A 20,639-nucleotide genomic window follows, 5' to 3' on the forward strand; every position below is an offset into this window, starting at 1 on the left:
TATTGAACTCTTTAATTTCACGCCTGGGGGCGGCATCTGATTGTCGAATGAGGCTTTCTGCAGCTTGTGAAGTGGGTGCCCAGACACCAGTTTCTCGTGCCACCTTTGCCTGGCATGTCATTAGTCATGTGATTTCACACAGATCGGCGTGGACGCGTGGCTGCAGCTCCGTTTACAGTAATCTTGTCCTGAGGGCAGTTTACAGCTTCTCGGTCCAAAAGTTTTAGATGCGCTTGGAGACGGACCAGGAAGCGAGGCTTCGGCGTGATAAATCCGAATTAGTACATGTGAGTGGGGTGTGTGTGTGTGGGGGGGGGAGGGAGCGGGGGGGGGGGGGGGGGTGGTGAAGGGCCTCTAGTGTGAAAGTGAAACAAGAGAATGAGGGAGCAAGATAAATGGGGGGGGGGGGGGGGGGCATTTAATGCATAAACATATACATAAGAGCCCCCCTCGCCAAAAGCGATACATCTGATGCTTTTTGAGTTTTACTCCAATGTTTTCGGGATATTTTTGCATTTTGACTGTCTGGCACTGTGCAGTGGTGTACATGGTAGAACTGGACAGGAGAATAGCCGTGGACAGGCTATCAGAAGGCGTGCCTTGCCCTTAAGATGGCAGCTTTCAAATGCACCTGCTCTGCTGAGAAGATTTTCCTTTTGGGAACATTCCCTTCTAAATGGACAACGGCTGCAACATTTGGGCTGACAAGGTTAAGGGCAAGTGCTGCTAGCTGGCCTGCCCGCCCACTTCCAAACAGCGCACTTAGGCCCTCTTCCAAACAGCGCACTTAGGCCCTCAACACGAGCGGGGTGGTAACCCCTAGTGGAATTACACCGCCCGCAATTACAAGTATCTCCGGCCCATAATTCTCTGGTCCCCAAGCTCCGGACCCAATAATTCCTGGCCCAGTGACACCCGTCTCTCTTCACTGCTGCAGGGTCAGAACTCCCCCAAACACACACACACCGCAGCAGCATGGGAGAAGAAGGTAGTGCTCCCCCCTGGCCCGCCCCTAGAAGGAAGCCTCCCGTTAACCCGCACCTAACTCCACCTTCTTATTCCCAAATGAGCATCCCCCCACCCCCCAAACACTTTCCACTACTCACTGCGAACCGATGTCAGTGTACTTCGCCACAGAGCTGACAGAAAGACCTGTATTTCTGGGCCCACATCGGTATTACCAATTTCAAAGAGAAAACTCGAATAACCAATATTTCGTGCTGCGGTCCAAGGTGGGCTTCGCTATTCTGGCCCCCGGGAATTCTGACCCATATTCCGACCCCCTGCTAGTGAGGGCCTTATTCTCCAGCGCGGTCCTAGAGCTCACGCAGTCGTGTTGTGCCCCCACCACCCATGCTTAAGGATGCACCGTGCATCTGGCATTTTTTGGGGATCAATATCGATTATCGACACAGATTACTATTGAGGCGGTTTCTGCTCAACACAGGGCAAAACGCACTTACCTGAATGGCGCACCCCAGAACTCTGTGTCGCGGCGGATGGGAGCCTGGCTCAGTGAACATTGGCATGAGTGCCCCCCTGAACAGGGACACTCTCCGGTGCGTCCTGGTCTCGATCACCAGGTGCACAAGTACCAGGCAGGTGTCGAGCCAAGAGGCCTTGACTGAATGAAACACCCTAAAGGTTTACCCGCAGAGCAGGCATCGGGCTTGGAAAACAGCTGGTGTGGTGGTGCCAAGCCGTTTCCACGTAGCAGGCAGGTGGCCTCGTTTCACTCCCCGGGTACCTGCACTGCAATGTTACCCTCCTCGGATATCCGGGACTGAGGAGTGTGCTGTTCCGCTCCGGCATCCCTTAGTTACATCCAGCAGGTGACACGGAGAGGTCTTTGTTTACCTTGTTGCCTGGTAACGACCTCTCTGGTTCACCCTCTTCCTTGCTGTCTCTGCAGGTGAAGGGTTAACACAACCAGCTGCCACTGGCTTTCCCCCCGTGGGAAGTCATGCCTTCCCGGCTATCTTCCCAGTCCTACAGGCTTACGTTTAGCACTCCAACATTTAAAGCTCTGTTACTCCATCACCAGTGTTTGTGCAGTGTGTTTATTTTATACCCACCAGAGTGAAGAGGCTTCAGTGTGTCTGCAATCATCAGTACGAGGGAGCTTCAGTGTATCTGCACCCATCAGTACGAGGGAGCTTCAGTGTATCTGCACCCATCAGTACGAGGGAGCTTCAGTGTGTCTTCACCCATCATTACGAGGTAGCTTCAGTGTGTCTGCATCAATCAGTGTGAGGGAGCTTAGGTGAGTCTGCACCAATCAGACCGAAGGAGCTTCAGTGTGTCTGCACCCATCAGTGTGAGGGCTCTTCAGTGTGCCTGCCACCATCAGTGCCAGGGCTCTCCAGTGTGCATGCACTCATCAGTGCGAGGGAGCTTTGTGTGTCTGCATTCATTTCAGTTTGTCTGCACCCATCAATGCGAGGGAGCTTTCGTGTGTCTGCACCAATCAATGCGAGGGAGATTCGGTGTGTCTGCACCCATCAATGTGAGCAAACCTCAGGGTGTCTTCAACAATTGGTGCGAGGGAGCTTCAGTGTGTCTGCAGCAATCAGTGTGAGGGAGCTTCAGTGTGTCTGCACCATTAGTGAGAGGGACCTTCTCTAACTAATAACGTATCCAGTCACAAGGGTCCAGCAGAAAGGCAGGGGACTTCTCAAACCAAGAAACCAGTGCAGTCACCAGGGGCTGATGCAGAGTTTCTGTACACTTAAGAGACAAGGGCTTTCTCTGTCACAAACATCATCCCTATCTTAGAGCCTAATGCAGCATGTCTTGCACACATCAAGGCAGGGAGCTTCTCTCACTAACAAACCAACCCCACTGATTGTGATGCACCGTGGCTGTACAACTCCGAGAAGAGAGCTTCTCTCTTTACACAGCATTCCAAACACAACCGATAAGTTAGGGCTGGAGTGGCAGGGACTAGGACAGAAAACAGGCCCGGGCACAAAAATGCCCCCCATCCCTGAATCAAATAGCTAATTCAGGAATGTTTACAAATTGGGGCAGTTCTGAACTTGTACAGCCCACAAACAGTTAAATTAACACCCCACACACTGAGCTGTCAGACAAGTCTCTCAGGCACTGCTTGATTGCCCTATTGGCCCGTCTGACACTGCATACGGGCCATTTATCCCATCAGCATGTCAGTGGGAGGTTGAAAGCTTAGCAGACTGCTTCTTAGAGACCTGGGGCACGGAGGAGGGGGGGGAGGCTTCATGAGAAAGCCAGAGAGATCTGAATGAAGAAGTGAAACAGAGTATGGGGGAAAATAGAGAGAGGGGAGAAAGGGAGTGGGTTTGGTTTCAACGCTTTTGACAGGGCAGCTTTTGAACCTTAATTCAGCTTTTCATTTTATGCAGCTTTTCTACACATCACAGAGACAGGGAACGTTTTTCGATGAAAAATAATTAGAAATGGGAGATCTACTGAAAGTTTAAGTCAGATGCCAAGCTCTGGATCAGCTCGAGGTCCTCTTGGACCCTCAAGCCCAAAACAAACCGAGCTTTCATGTGGCCTCTGCCCGCTATCTACATTCCAAATTCATGTGCCAAGCATTGAAGCAAAGCATTAACTTTGTAATGTAAAACAGGAGAGAAAAAAGATATACCCATCTAACAGCTGAATTGCACAATGTGAAACCAGAAAACCTGGGCTCAATCCCAGCTTTCGCATTCAGCAAACTGTGTGATCATAGGCAAATATTTTATTTCACTGGGCCTCCTTTTTCTTCATTATCCCATATAACAGCACCTTCAGAAGCGTGAGATTAGGGTGTACACTGCACAAAACCCTCTTGCGTTTGATTTAAAATGCTCTGATACAGTTAAAAGAATAATACAAATTGGCTTGCTTCTGTGAGGCTTTTACTAATAGTTCACCCAATGCAGCAGAGCAAGGCAAGTTGGTGCACTGCGTTGCACGGGTAGGAGAGTGAGCTGAACAATGCCATATTTACCAAGATATGGTGCATTGGTGGTTCCATATCACTATCTAAGGCACCCTTGTGCCGTATTGCAAGGGTGCCGGCATTACAGACAGAATTGTTTGTGTGCAGGAAGGGGGATACCTTCCTGCAGGTAAAACAATCTTTAGAGGCGTGTTCCTCTTTCTATGTGTGCTGCAGAATGTAGCAAACATGGAAAGAGGAACTAACAAGGAGCAAAAAAAAGACATTTCTCTTTGTCACAAACCCAGGTTTATAAGTTTTTGTAAATCTGGGTTTTCATCAAAATATATGGGTAGATGAACAGGAATGCCCATGCGACACTCATGTAACACCTACCTGATGCAAAGTAATGCACGGCAGAGCTATGCAACATAAACATGTTGTATTTACAACTTTGACAATCACGATGCTCCAACGAGGAAAGCAATAGATTAACTAAAAATCATGTGCACTACGATCAACCAAGTTGATCCTGTCCAGAATGCATTTTTTTTATCACTGGAACATTTTCAAAATATGTGTCCTAAAGATCCTTTCCCAGGGATCCTTTTCCACACATAAAGCTCAACAGTCGGCAGAAGCAGACAATCTCAACTTCTCCAAATGGGTGCCCTATAGAACCTGAAGATCAGCTTCTTCAAATTTACATCCAGCTTGGCATTATCAATTACTTTTTTTAGATTGAAGGCAATATGGAAAAATAAATCTGAACCTTGTTCTACTGGCCAGGCTGTAAGAACTTTCAAAATATGCATGGGCCTATCTGTCATCTTCATGTAGAATAATAATCAGGACCGGCTTTAGTGCTGATGGTGGCTGGAGTGGCAATCTTTTTTTGGTGCCTCCCATGATCTCTTTCTCCACAGATTCCCTCACTGCCACCCCCTGACAGTGCTTCTCATCTCTCCATTGCCCATCTCTCACATGCATTTCATTTGTTTTGTATCTCTACTGATACTCAAGTATAGAGTTGGAGCACTTTATATCACATACACATTAAAGAGCGACAATGAATCATACATGTGCAAATCAAGATATAGGAAATGCCACTTATAACAATGAAGGCTATTAGGTGTCAGCAATACATGTCTGCCATACTGGTAGGAATTATTTTCTGAGAGTAATTATTCTGGAGAAGCACAAACTCAGGATTTAAAACGTAACCCAGTGGTTGGGGTTAGCTTCACTATTGGGAATTTATTTCTACCCAAATAAACTCTTTTTAGCAACATTTGGATAATGCAAGACTAGAGGTAAAAACATAGCCTTCTAACCTTTATAGTAAAGTCTGTGTGCAGCTCTTTGATTACAGTTCATAGCTTACTGTGCTATATTAGGATTGTAACTTATGAACTGACAGTAACAAAGGGGTCTCTGTAACAAAAGCAAAAACCAATTCAGCTATCCACATAAAATACAATTATATGCTCTGCATAGTACACATATTATTTGAAAAAGGCATATTAACCCTCTCTTCTACTTTATAATGAGCCAAACTGCCACTAGACAAACTCCAGCATCTTTCCAGAAGGAACGTTAATCACCAGAGTTATCTTGACATTTTTATTGTTATCTGAAAACAGATGGACATACACGGAACTCTGCAACAAATATTTCTAAACCCAGAGCCCCCGGGCGTGGCACCCGGTGAGGTGGCACCTGACCCACCACTCTAAATCCGACCTGATGAAAATACTAACATCAGTTAATCATTTTGTAGTGTCCCATATACTAGGTTCGGGAATTACACCATTCTAGTGCATGGAGAGAGTCTGCCATAAAATAATTCAAAGAGTCTCATACCTTGTATGTTCTTTATTTTCGATCTTGTTCTTAAATGTAAAAAACTCCAAAGAAACCTTAGAGTTACTGTGCCATACAACTTTGGTCTAGAACACATTCACAACATTGACTTGTTTTATTTTGAAACATATATACTTTATCCTGATATTAAACCATAGTCACTATTCGTAAAGCTCCCTGACACTAGCAAGGTCATGATGATGCCATATAAAAACAAACACACACAAGTAAATAAATAAATAGCCACCCCCGCATCAGAGCCTAATGCAGTGTGTCCTCACATTCCCGGGGCAGGGTTCATCTAGGTGAATAAATCATCCGAAACCCAGTAGCCTTGTACAGGGTGTCTCCTCGTGGATTGGTTATTAGTGGACTTATGACTGGTCATAAGGCTGCATTAACGGCTTTGGGGCTGGTCCCCAGCTGGCTGAAGGCCACGTCAGTGCAGGAGTCCACATTCCTTCTCACTACCATCACTGTAGATAGGTATGTGTCTAACGCGTGCTGTGCATCACTCCTTCTGTACTGCTGCTCCTCTGCTCACAGGTCCCTCCTTACAGCCCATGTGCATTGTGTTTGCAGGTCTGCGCGAGGAGCCTACATCCGGGGCGCCCGAGGCCTACCCCCCTCTCGTATGCACACCTTAAAAGCGTGGAGCGTCTGTCAAAAAACCATACTAGCTCCCATGGCTGTCTGTAGGAACAAACACCTCAGGGACCCTTCTATCATGCCTCTCCCAGACCTGGGAACTCACACATGTCTCCCTGTGTGTGACGGTCAGTCACCCAGGCACTCGGTGAACGCACCCCTCACACGGAGCTCACCAGGTGAGCTGCCACACTCTTCCATGGAGTATGTTCCCAATTTTGTCTTTAGAACTTCTGATCTGACTTGCTGACCTGATCCATGCTGTTTTTACAGGATCCACAGATCACAGGAAGGACTCCTAAATACCTTTGTGCTGTGTGCAGTTGTATAGCAATAGCCCCCACGCAACCCTCGCTGTTACATTTCTGTGGCCAGGCTGTTCAAAATCGTTACTACTAATGTGCAATATCAGCAAATCGGTAGAGAACGCCCCCTTGCCAAATGTGCTTCCTCGTAGGCCACCAACACCGAAATACCGACTTGTATCCTGCTTCTTGGGCTCATACACCAAGACCACCTTCAAAGAACGCTTTTGCAGCACAAATGAATGTCCGATCACTAGCACTTCAGAAAAAGCTATGGTACCTTGATCTAACACAGGAGGGAAAAAAACACTTTAGACAAGACAACAAAAAGGCACATGAACAACCAAATTAGGCCATGTTCAGGTGCATATAATGATTATAACAGTGTGATTTCCACCAATCTATTCTCTGACCCAGACTTGGCTCAAGGCCTTACACTGCTGCTGAGCTAGCCGCCCCAGTACCGAAGGAAGCAAGCTAAAAAGTGTGAGGTCAATTCCAGTCTTCACCAGATCCTTGTTAAACACGGTGGAGCGCTCGTATTCAAAGAGGGGAACACCATCATAATAAACAAACACGCCCCGTCCTCACATGTGGGTAAATCCTTACATTTCTAGGAGGCTGTCAGCTGGCAACAAGGGTGATCTAGAGCACTATTCAGAACTATGTGATCAGCCATTCCAGCATGATCTGTTTTTGAAAAGTGGAGATACATGGATATCGCAGAACTGGGTCAACTGATGTTACCCAGCAGTACCTGCAATTCAAATAAGCCTTTGACTATGGTGGCAACTCACCACCCTAAATTTCCCATAAAATACTGACAAGAATACCACCTTGTTTCTTCGAATTTTGATTCAGAAAATGCAGCTCATGTATCCTTGCTGATGGGATTCCTAGAGCTCCTCTTTGGTCTTTTCATCCTCTCGCAAGCTCTAACAGCTTTGCTAATGTGGAAGGATTTTGAAAAATCTTGTGTCTCAGCCACTTTAGGAGAGGTCAGCTATCTCCTTGTGTTAGCTGCCGGCATGCCCTCCCACCTCAGGAAATTGATGAGGCTAGCCATGACTTCCGGGACAACAATTCAAGCACTCTAACTCCCTTAATAAGAGACCAGTGACTCTGAAATGTCCCTCATAGGCTTTTTCTTGTGTTTGGAGCTTGGCTGGTTGCTACAAGGCCTGGCACAATAGTGAGATGACTACAAAGATGCCTGGGGAATGTGGCAGCGTTCTCTTCTGTCCCCAGGTGGAAACGTCTGAATTTCTAAAAATTTTGAAACACGACAACGCATTGGCAAAATTATTCAAGACATGTTTCACTTTAAACAGCACATCATTCTTCAGGCACAGCAGCATCATTCTTCAACCTCATGGAAGCGAACAGTCTAGATGGGTGGGACCCCCAAAGTGGGCAACAGTTCCACAAAGGCTACAATTTTCAAAGTACAGACTTAAACCATTTTTGCGCCACTTCTGAGGACACCATTTGTTCCCCCCAGATCACCCCAAATACCACACTCCCTGCTACATCTGTAAACAGGCCCAGCTCCTGACTTGACATGGGAAGGGCCATCCAAAACACATAGCTTTTAAAGGCGATCCTGCCTGACTTCCAATAACAACCTAGTATTTGATGCCATTGCATTTAATCTAGACAGTCTAAGCAGTAGATCTTGAAAATAGGCGGCCTACAGAGATAATGCTCAATGTGAAATTCAACTGACAAACTAGAGCCCGTAGCTGATGCAATGTACCCCAAGGCATGTTCTGATAGAATTTCAGAACGCCGAACATTCGCTTGTGGCATCCTACAATCCTTTGATTGTTTCCGTCTCTTTGCCCAAAAATTCCAGGGTAATCTCAGGGTACAGGTCTTCTCTTTTGCCAAGGGGATCTTTAGCCTTGCAAGCAAATCACTAAGTGCAGTAAGTGACTCAACATGACAATGCCCCTGGTCAGGCAGGCCCAAGAAGATGAAATCACGAAGGTAATGCAAGACTAATGTAGAACCAGAATCCCACCTAAAACCCACTCCAAAAAGGTGCTGAGCTTCTCAAAATAGGCAGAAGATGCTTTTCCCAAAGTAGCAGTTACTCTCACTCTGGAAACTCAGCATGTGGTATTTCACTGGATGCATGGGAAGGAGCCTGAATGTTGACTGAATGTCAGCCAGGCTAGGAGGGCCCCTGACCCAAGGACCTCAACATCCCCATGTCTTGATCTAGCATATTTGACTGAACATAGGGCAGGGTCCATGTCATCATTAACAGCCTGACCCTTTAGTGCAGCTATATAATGGATACATGCTTCCTTTGTCAAAACCCCTAGTGGAAAGGAAACAAAATCTTCAAAAGGTATTGAGCTGAAAAGTCGGTCAATCTGCCCCAAATGCTTCTCTGTTGCAACCTTTTTGCTTGCAGTCTTCCTATAGGTGTGAAGTGACTGCTGATTCCTACTTGTAGAACTGCAAGGGGCTGCCTGGGCAGGGATCCTAAAACTCAAATCTAATCCCATGTGCAACTGTAGCGCTGCCTGGTAGTCAGGATAGATTTAACAAAAGAATCCTTATCTGCAAACCAACTGGAGAGGGTGTTTTTAACATTAGCTGTTCACTCTCAGTGCTTTCTGCTAGGCGACACTACGCTTTTTATTGAAAAACAAGTAGCCCTGTTTTCCGATGCCCTTGACAAACCTGAAATGGCTGGTTTGCATGTAACACTATCCACCTTTTTGAGAAGTTATTTCCAACCCAAGATTTCACGTCCATCTGGTCCCAAAACGTTTTGTGATTAGTAACCTTTTTCCATGAAACGTCCTGTCATCTCCCTTCAGGAGTCCCTATCAAACTCATCATAGTCGCCGACAATTCTATTTTGATAGATGGCTAACTGGGGGACCAGGTCAGGATACATTTCCATATGCATCACCTGAGAAAAGATAAAACCCTTCATCTAATATGAAAGTGTCTGAGCTTTTTGTCTGATACTTTCTCATCTCACTAGCATTTCCATAATCAAACTCAAAGATCTGAATAAAAGCACCCTTTCAAATCTTCTTCCTCACTTCCTCAGGTAAGTGTGACACCAGTTTACCCCAAGGAGACATAACTGAACAAAGGAGGTGCCCTGCCGTTGTGCTTTCCTCACCTTCCTTAGCACCAACACTTGTTCCAGCATGTTGCCCCACACAAGAAAAAGCCACAGCCTGTGAAGTTGTGGAAGAGTATTCAGGGCTTATTTACAAGCCCTGTGCACCACTGGTGCGCCACTTTTTGTGACGCACAGGTGGCTGACAGTGCAGGCCCATATTTCTAAGGCCGCAGAAAGCCACTTTGCGTGGCTTTTCATGGCCTTGTTGATATGGTGTAAGCCAATCCAGCGCAAGTCACTGCGTTTCCTTACAGTGCATCAGGGAGGCGTTCCATGGGCGTGGCAGTGGGTTTTCCCATGCAACACCTATGGGTTTTGACATATTCCTAGATTTACAATATCTGATAACCTGGGAATGCGTCCAAATCTTAAGCTTCCCCAGGGGAGGCGCAACGAGGAGAAATAACTTAATTTCTCCTTGTTTTCTCTCTTTCCATGAGCTGCATTGTGCAGCACACATAGAAAGAGGGAAAAGCCTCCATGGATTGTTTTTGTGCAGAAAGGTAGCCCTTCCTGCACATAAACAATCCTGTCTGCGATGCTGCATTGGCGCTAGGCAACCCATTGTGCAGCAGCACAGCAGGAGATGTCAGAAATGTCTTGTAGAAACTACACCTTTCTGCCCTTTCCCTGTAGTGCAGGGCAGTGCAGCAAGGTGACTTGTTCCACTGACCTGCACCACAGGGCTTGTAAATAAGCCCCTCCTGGGGGTTGACTCACTGATGAGGGTGCCTGTTGACCTAAGTCCCCCACCACATACAAAAAGGGGCTTGCTAGAAAGCTCAAACAAGGGCGTCCTAGACCAGAATGCTGCTGCAATAGGGCTCAGATCACCCCTGTTAAGCAAGGATACCAATAACTTAACAACTTGGCCCTTGCCAAGTTTTCCCTTCAGTGCTTGCAGAAGCTAAAGCACTACAGACCGCAGCAGACCTTAGACAAGTAAGGCAAGATATTGGCTAAATTCACCACATGATTCAGATACCCCCATTGAGAGCCACTCCTGATGTCATAGCCAGAAGCGTGCAAGGTGCAGAAGCTCTATCCTTAGATCATGGACCAGGTGCTAGCTGAGGGGCACTATGGCTAATTGATGGGCTCTGCCTCACAAGGTCCTGTATTGTTGAGGTAGCAAAGGAGGGGGCAGGGCCAAACAAAGAAGCCGACACTACTGGCTACGAACTAACCGGAGTGCTGGGGGACACCATCCAAATCTGGAAGTTGGGCTGATAATATGCCCAAGGCTGCTCCCTGCATAGACCCCACCCTTTTGTGGGACACACTTTCTTGTCCGCTTTGGCAAAGGTGAGAAAGAGGCCTTGGTAGGAAATAGATGTCCTTGGGTTCTCATCTGCCACAGTAGGAACCACCCCTTGTGGGATAAACCCCTCCCTGGCCCCAGCTAATGGGGCAGGGAGGGGTCTTCAATGGAGTCTAACCTTTCCATCACTCTCACAGTATCGTAATCCTGGTTAGACTTCTCTGTGGCCCTCTTTGCAGCGTTTGGAGGCATGTCTCTTGGAGATTTTGTGTCAGAGAAAATAAGTAAAATTTCCCGATGCAGAAATACAAAGCATTGCACTACCTTCACAATATCCTGGTTGAAAAGGAGAATAAAATGCAGTAGTAAAACGAGGCACGGAACAGTGACAACCACAAACAGATTTCAATATTAGCTCACTCGAGCGTGTTCACCAAATGCCACAGGATTCCCAATGCAAAAATTACTTTGCATTATCAAATTCTCACAGGGCCTCCTGAAATGGAAAATGTCAGGAAAGGCGCAAAACTCTGTAAAAGGTAACACTCAACAACAATTATCTCTTTTTAGGTAGAGGTCGCAAGCACTTTGACCTATTGTAAGTATTGTGGGTTTTTAACCACGCCCATCTCACACCCATCACTTTCATTCGTTCGTGGGCTTTCCTTTCAAAAATCCTTTGTTATCATTGGTAAGTGCTTTTTGTTGGTCCCTCCTTGGGGCAGTTTTGTTACCGCCATGCAGACTGCCCCTATTACATGGATAATCACACGATTGCTGATACATTTGACTTTGAGCAAACTTCTTTTTCTTTTTGTGGCTCTCCTTCGAGCTCATGCTAATGCCAGCAATGGCACTTTGAATTGGCTCTCTTATTTCAACTGTTTTACTTTTCATTTTCAATTTAAGTGGCAAGAAAAGTCCAGTCAGGAATTTACAACTCTAATAGCTCTTACTCAAGCAAACGCAAGACCGATTGCATGCAAATGATTGTTTCACCTCTGTTGGCACAGACTTTCGAGCAAAATGAGAAATGCGCCTGACAAAACACAGCAGACTGCAATAAGCAACTAACTTTCACCCGACAGTGCAAGTGCAGTTAAAGTTAATTGTTAAACCTCCTTTAGTGCTTCTTAGGCATTTATTAAACTTAAGGCAGGCAGGCACAAAAGGGAAAAATTTGAAGCCCCACCCTCATGCAGATTCAGCTTCCTTACCTTAGACTTTGTCACCATAAGCAGCTCTTGGCATGCAACAATCCCCACTCGAATAAAGCTGCTTCTAAGGACCGGCACATCAAGCTGATGCTGCTGAACTTCAAAGTAGGAGTCGCCATTACACCCAACACAGCTACATAGTAACAATACCACCAGCATGACTGACTGCAAAAGTTAACGACTCCCAGCACTGAGCCAGATCCACGTAGGCTCAAGTGGCAGCACCGGAGAGCCACAAGCAGAGGGCTGGAGCAATGTAGAGAGGACAACAGAAACAAGAGAAGAAGCTCCTCAAGGGTTGGCTTTGGGTGAGCAGCAGACAAGGCTACAAAACTCATAAGCTCCACCGCCCCTGGCAACTCCCACAACCCGGCAGTATCTGTCCAAGACCAACTTTTGGTGGGTCGACCCCAAAGACCACCTGAGAGGTTGTCATTGCGTTTCAGCACCTGCAGCACAGGTCCGGGCCTGCTCTCTATTTTGACTCCCCATACAGAGGGAGCCTTGTTACATTAGGCTATTTTCTGGTATGTTCCCCTTTTAGATCTGGCAAACAGTAGAATTCGGTGCAGCGCCACTTTCCTTGCTCCCCTTAGCGCCCCCTACCACCACCATGTGTGCACTGTATTTAAAATACGGCTCACCATGGCACACAGTAGGGGGCAATAGCATCAGAATTGTTTACACTATTGATGTACTGTTCAGTGTTAGCACCAACATTTTGGCACTAACTCTGAAGAGTACATAGAGGCCCATTGTAAGAAGCTCTGAGCAGGCGTTAAAAATGCAAAAAAAATGGCGCAAAGAAATATTCTTTGCGACATTTTTTCAGCCCTCCTAATGGGGGAACGCCCCATGCATGCATTATGCCTGGCGCAGGCATAATGTGGCACAAGAGGTTACAACGTGGCGCAATGCGTGCATTGCACCACTTTGTAAATCTGGTTTGGCAATTTTGGCCTCGTTGGGCCACATTAGCATAAACAAATTACACTAATGTGGTTCAAGAAGGCGCTAGGCCCTCTTAAATCTGGGCCTTAGTTCCTATGCTACTGATAATGTAACAGGAAGTCCACAATGTATACAGATCACATGACAGGAAGTCCTCAGAAGTGGTTCCTCCTATTTAGCTCATTCTAAGCACATATTACAAAAAATTGAGTTTATATTAGGCCTACATATCTGCCTGCATCAAGCAAATATTGCAGTGTTAGGGTAAGTGTGCATATCTACATACACGATAAATATGAAACAACCATTCAGTGATTACATTTTATACTCTTGCCTATACTAAGCATAGGATAGAAACAGTGCTGTGCCTCTCTGGATATGTATCAATATCTTGACCCCCGTTACTTTCACCATGCTATTTTTCAACATACATACTTCTCTGGGCCAGTATTTTCATAGTGCCTTCTTTTTCCCTTGTTAGTTCATTTGGGGTGTTTTAGTGATCAAAATTTAGTGCTAGACAGTTTCTGGGGAAAGAGTTGTCATATGACAGAAACGGTGTATGTAAGTAAAATAATGTTAAAGCAAAGATGTGGAAAAGTAAAGTAATGCCAAAATAATGGTGCAAAAAAGTACAATAATGTCAAAGTAAGGGTTCAGGGAAGTTAAGCAATCTCAAAGCAAGGAAGTTGTCAACTAAAGCATTTTCAAAATAAAAGAGTTAGACAGTACAGTCATGTCGACTAAAAGGGGTGGATAATTAAAGCGCTGTTGAAGTTAAAGTGTAAGGAAGTAAAGTCATGCTTGAGTAAAGCCCCGTGAACTTTAGTTCTGAGGAAGTAAACTCATGTTGAAGTAAGTTATTCTGATGTTTGGGTGTGTAGAATTAAAGTCATGTTGAAGGTATATTGAAGTAAATGAGGATACCAAAAAGCATGTGTGACTGTCTTCTTTAAATATGTCAGATGACAGATAGTGCAGTTTTTATTACAGATTGTATTTTTATACTCTGTGCATTTAACACAAAGTGCACAGTGTTTGCATTCTGTTGTTGTCTACGACACAAGGTACTTGAAAAAAATAGTGTTCTGTTTGTAGCCTTTGTGACAGTCTTTTAAAGTGCATGCTACAAATTGAATTGAAATTGCATTTATGTAGTGCTTACTATCACTGACAAAGCATTGAAGCACTGTATGGTTAGCAGCAAGCTACTCCAAAGCCCATAGGATCCAGAGGCCTCCAGGTAGCCCACACTCCCCCCACCAGCCATACACAGACCGACAAGCTTCATTTGTTGGAAGTGGTTTTTATTTAAAACACCAAATATTTTCTTTAATGTAAACATATTCATAATTCAAGCATAAAGATCATTGCACAAATATTTACATTATCTACACATCCTGTTATTTAGTGACCATAAATCATTTCATCTGACAGGATCCCTTCCTGTCCTGAACCACAATTGGACCACACAGATGACCCATATCTCACCTGTATCCCTAGGAGGGGTGGTTACCCTGACTACTCCGTTCCTTGTCCTCATCTCATGCCAAGGGTTCCGCCCCCCCTCCAAACACCAATCATACTCGGGGTATACCGTGCCGACCCGACTGCCGCAAACCAGAAAGAACGACGAGCCTTCTTGGGGGGGCCCTTAAATAGCCCCCCCCCCACCAGTTTGCGATCTGGCCGGCAGCCCACATTGCCACGACGTCTGCCCCCCTCCAGTACTTCCGCCCCCACACCTCGCGAGGTGCGGGAGCGGAAGTCCCCGGCCAGCCCAGCGCACCTTCTGGTGCCGAGGAGAGCGTTGGGCCTCGGAGGCCCCGCCCCCTAACGAGCCGCACCCCCCCACTTTGGGGGGGGGGCGCTTTACCCAAAGTAGTGGTTAGTCCATTTGTGTTTCGGATAAGTCTTGTGCACTCAAGGAAACCACCCCATGCATTCATTCCAGTTTCTTTGTGGAGGATTAGTGAGTTAGATGTGAGCAATTGTGGGAAACTCTTTGAGAAGCAAACAGTTGACGGAATGAATGGATATTGTTAGGTTGCAGGAATATGGTTTAAAAGGAAGAGAGATTAAGGAAGACAGTCATTCAACAGATTCTTTATACACAGTAGGCATGTAGAAGGGAAGGATACGATCATTCACAATAAAGGAGGACACATTGAAAGTATAAGTCAAGGTCAGTGTTTTGTGCAGGTTTTAAGAATATAGCCGATGGATGTTTCTTTTAGGACAGCGTGCAATCAGACAGTAAAACATATAAGCACGTCCCAATACCTGTAATTACTATTTGACAAACCCTTGAAAAAGCAGACGTCTAAAATTGTTTGAGGAATGTGATATTATTTCTAGCTCTTGTGCATACCGCCCCGTTGTATGCAATGCCTTTAATACTTGCAAAATGGAGAAGGAATCCTGTTTGTGCCTACTGCAGCAGTATGTACTACAAAGCATGGCTTCAATTTATGCAAATCATTTTACATCATGCATAAGCTATGTTTAAAAATGTATGCGTTGGAAACACCCACCAACGTCATTTTTAACAAAGTAGTTGTTAAAAAGGTTGCAGCAATCATTAGTAGTAAATTTAGTGCATGCTTATCTGATCCATTCATTACAAGGTTCCGAAAGTTTACCTGACCCATTCATTACCTGGTTTGGAATGTTGTTTATCTGACCCATTCATTACCTGGTTTGGAATGTTGTTTATCTGACTCATTCATTACCTGGCTTGGAACGTTTACCAGACTCATTGATTACCTGGTTTTGAACGTTTACCAGACTCATTGAACACCTGGTTTTGAACGTTTACCTGACCTATTCATTACCTGGTTAGGAATGTTTATCTGACCCAGTTATTACCTGTTCAGAACATTTATCTGACCCATTAAATACCTGGCTTGGACGTTTTCCTAACCCATTCATTACCGTGTTTGAAACGTTTATCTGACCCATTCATTACCTGGTTCGTAACATTTAGCTGACCCATTAATTATCTGGTTCGGAACGTTTATCTGACCCATTCATTATCTGGTTTGGGAGGCAAATGGTAATTAGAAGCAGGTTCTGTGTCCTGTCCCCGAAGAGCACCAGGCGCTACGGAACAGACACCAGGGTCTGCAGATGGTAGCGCCTGACATCACTAGAACCCTCCAGTATCCACCTTGCCCCATAGCAGTGCTGTAGCAGCAGTGACTCTTTACTAAGCACTTGATACAAACAGCACTGTGTCTGCTGTATCTGCCTGAGTTAAGCACTTCTTACAAAACGTGCAGTGTAAGGCTGTTTATCTGTCCACACACCTCACCTCATAGGTTCCAACCTCCTTCTTCGAGCTCATATCATTGCAGCCTGAGAATGCCTATCCTCCTCTCGCCTGTGCATTCACCCATCAGCTACTTTTACGAATTCATAGAACTAACATACCTCTCAACAACGATCACATCTAACACCGATTAACTGGATCTACCACAACAAACTACACTGTTAACGCATGGGATGGTTTCCTTAACACCCAAAAAACACATAAGCACTAATACTCAACAAAAAGCCGACAATGACCACTAGGTTAACCTCTGATATTGCGTTCTGAAATAAAGTGCTAAACACCAAAAGTGCTTCAATGCCTCGTCTGGGTTAGTAAGCCCCATATAAATGCAATCACAATTCATTGCAAGTAGCGTCCTTTCCTGTTTACCTGCACACAATGTTCTATATCTGTTTTATTTCCACATACTGCTCGCTTCCTCCTGAATATGCATATTAGCATAATCCTGTGCCTTTCTACACACAGAGCATATACCTCTCTCCTGTGTGCCTGTGCAATTATTAGCACTTTCCAGTTTATCTACACTTTTAGGGCTTTGCACTTTGCCTTTCTGCACATACACAATTGCTCTTCTGAGTCTTTTTTTTGCACAAGTAGAATTCGTCCTGGTGTCTCGTTGTTTTCTCTGCACTTACAGCAGGGTACGTGTTTCTCTGCGCTAACAGAGATATTTAGGGCCATATGTACTGAAGCATTTTCCCATAGACACAGAATGGGTAAAATCCTTTGATACATCTGGCCCTTAGTGCTTTTAGTGGCCTGGTTTCCACTTGCATGTGTCGCTGCACAGTCTCCTACGCCACCGTTCCCTATGCAGCACACTCGTTTTGGGGCATCACAGGTCTGTGCACTTTCTTCCCTTCCCAAACTGCTAGGTCCCCGACAGGAACGTGCACAGATCTGCTCCACCGTCTCTTTTACTGCCCCCACCCAACCGCCCAGTGGCACTATGCCACGGTAGGCTGCCAAGTTTCTGTAGTGCTTTGTTTCTGTGCATGTTGTTCTTCTGCTGGCACACTATGTGTATCTTGCAGCAGTGTCTACAGAATGCAACACGTTCCAACAAGACTTTTCTGCAGCGAATAAGCGGTTGAAGACCCCCTGCCATACAACAGGAACCCTACTGACCCACATGAAAAAGTGCCTAGAAGGATCTGTTGCCCGGACATCTGAAGGCCCAGAGGTCCACATTTGGGAACTGATGATGGGTCTGCACCTATAGAGAATGATTTCAAAGGAAAGATGGTTTGAAGATAGTAGAAATGTGTCCACTACGAAAGGCCAAGAATTAGACTTTGCTCAGTGTGCCTGAGTCATACTCAGTGCAACGCAGGCCTTTAAGGGGTGAGAAGTACACTTGATGAATGGAACTGTGCTCCAAGGTGTGAGACTCAAACACAAAGAGAGAGACGGTGCTTCACAGACTGAAAAACACCACAGACACTGCTTCAAGAAGCGAGATTCACACAAAATGAGTGACTCTTCTTCCATGAGTAGGACTCATCACTGAGGTGAGGGGCTGTGATGTATGTTGCAATATTGATATTTCCACCAAAGAATGAAAGTCCATTTAATAAATGGCCTTCCCCAAAATTGCAAAGCATGAAACTTGAATAGTGTGCAATCTGTGCTCCAATGAGTGAGACTGCAAGCCCAGGGGCGAGTTTGATATTCAACAAGCAGAGCAATGGTTTCCAACCTGTGGTCCAGTGACGCGTGGGGGTCCGCGAAGCCTCCTCAGGGGTTTCGTGATTGCTTAGAAAATAAAATAACAGCAACAGATTAATAAAGTTTATAGAAATAAAGTGGCTAAATGTGCAATTGAACATTTTAAATTTACTGTAAATATCAAGAAATTTGGAATTGGAAGCTAAAAGTTAAATTAGCATCCTCAGGTTGATTCCTGGGAGCAGGGCAGGTGCATCAAACAGAATATAGGATGTGCGACGTGTGGCTTTGATTACATTTAGGAAAACACCAATCTTCCTATTAAAATGATTTTTGATTTTTTATTTATTTGCAAATTAAATAAAATGTGTTATCATTTGTGCATGTGTTTCATGAATGCTTGTTTCTGTATTTTTTGTTTATTGCTTTGCAGTTCAAATCATCACAATGTTTAGGCCGGGGTCTCCGGCTTCCAGTAACCACTCAGTGGGGGCCCAGATTCCAATAATGATTCAGTTGAGGTAGTCGGGTTCCAGTAGTGATAAAGTGGGGGTCGACAGAGGGCAAATGGTTGGGAACCACTGGAGTAGAGCGTGAGACTGGCATATTCAGAGAAAGACTCTTCACCAATAAGAGAGACTTCTGGCAACCCTGCTTTTTAGCTCCCGTACCCCGCAGTCCACCCTTGAAAGCCACCAGTATTTCCTGAAACCACCATTGCCTTCACCCATGATCCATGTGTCATGTGTTACCTTGTTATGTGCAGCTTCCTTCGCCATCCGGGTCCTTCTCAGAAATGAACGTGTCACTCACTAAACATCCTAAGTGTCCGACCGGTAGAACACGTTCCGAAGGAACCCGGCCTCCCGCTTGCACCTCCAGTGACCTCCCCTGGAAGGCACGTGCGATTCCTAATGTCGGAGTCAGTGACCACGCCCCTTCTAAGCACAAACCTACGTAGTAAAATCTTCCACAGTGACCTCAGGGGGAAAGCACCTGCTTCCTGGTATCAGTGGCAATGACCTGGCTTTGAGGGCACCGCCATTGTTTGTACCCGTGCAGTTCCAACCCCTTCTGCCTCCATGGGCCCTGCACAGCCCGCAGGAGACAGTGTTAAAGCGTTGGGGAGAGTGAAACGGTCTGTGCCGAGGACTGAGGTAAAAACCCCAATCTTGTCGTAAGTCTGCACCTAGGCCTGAGCCAGCGTGCCTCTTTTCGTGCTGTGCAGACCCAAGCATGGCACCTGCAAGGTCGCGTTTGGAGTGTTTTCTGAACTGCAAGCCTGTCATAGGCGGTCATACTCCCCGCTAGGGACACCTAATGGTTTTATGGTGTGGAACACTTCCTTCAAAATAAAATATTGTGTCCTGGGAGCCATTTCGAGGATGTGACGCAAGACGCGCAGGTGATTTGATTTCCTGCATGGACTTTGCCTCTGAAAAGCCGAGGATCTATAATACAGCCGTCATGGGCCGCGAACCTTCCTTCTTGGGACTGCGGTCTGACCCACAGCTGCCAAGAGTCTTGCATTCCGGGGTTTTTACTTTCACGTTCAGCCGTGCAAGAATAACATTTACAAGTCACAAAATGGAAAGTGATGGTGGCAAAAAAGCCAGTGCTGTCTGAATCTGGCCATCACGCTTGTCATAGTGACACATTGAAGATATGGTGATCCCTACTCCAGTTTACTTTCAGACCTTTTGACGTCACCTATATCATTATCCGAGCATACTAGAGGAGGATCTCCTGAGATCCCTGGTCCGGCCGGGCCGGAGAATCCCCGTGCGCGTGTTAGACCAGCTGAGCCAGAGATCCATCGCAAACCGCACCGACCACAATCCCTTCTATGCAGTGCTTTAAGTGGGCAGGCCCTGTCCGGGACTGAGTACCCGCACTTCTTTCATTTGGAAGGGAGCGTACCTGCACTTCTCAGTACGGCTTCAGTGCATTCAGTGGCAGCCTGCCGGCACTTATTATGTGCAGACAGGTATTCTAAAGAGTGAGTGCCAGAAGTGCCAGTGTTTCCACTGTCCCATTCACATCAGGAATTCTAAGTCTCCAGGGCGCAGCTTGCAGCAGTGCGGAGTGGCGCCATCCCGGAAGTGCTTCTCCGTGTGAGTTTGCTCTGCTCAGCTGAGAGTGCGTGTGAAGTACGCTCCACACGTGGCGAAGGCTCGATACTGGTTCCTAACTAGGCCAAGAGGAGGGTGACTGTTCGTGGAAGCTGAACATCGAGTGAGGGGTACAGCCATTCTTGCTTGTGCCTTGTGGGGGTGACGTGCATCAGGCCCTCTCCAGGGAGAATCTATTCTCGTTCCCATTTAGGAGCAG

General features: G+C 46.0%; 1 protein-coding gene across 3 annotated transcripts in view; it reads left to right on the plus strand.

Moving 5' to 3' along the window:
• The window catches only part of TMPRSS4 (transmembrane serine protease 4), a 64,764-nt gene that overhangs the window by 3,493 nt on the left and 40,632 nt on the right, over positions 1 to 20,639 (plus strand). The window lies entirely within an intron of this gene.

This window comes from Pleurodeles waltl, chromosome 3_1 (genome assembly GCF_031143425.1).
Source record: "Pleurodeles waltl isolate 20211129_DDA chromosome 3_1, aPleWal1.hap1.20221129, whole genome shotgun sequence".
In the NCBI taxonomy this organism is placed as follows: domain Eukaryota; kingdom Metazoa; phylum Chordata; class Amphibia; order Caudata; family Salamandridae; genus Pleurodeles; species Pleurodeles waltl.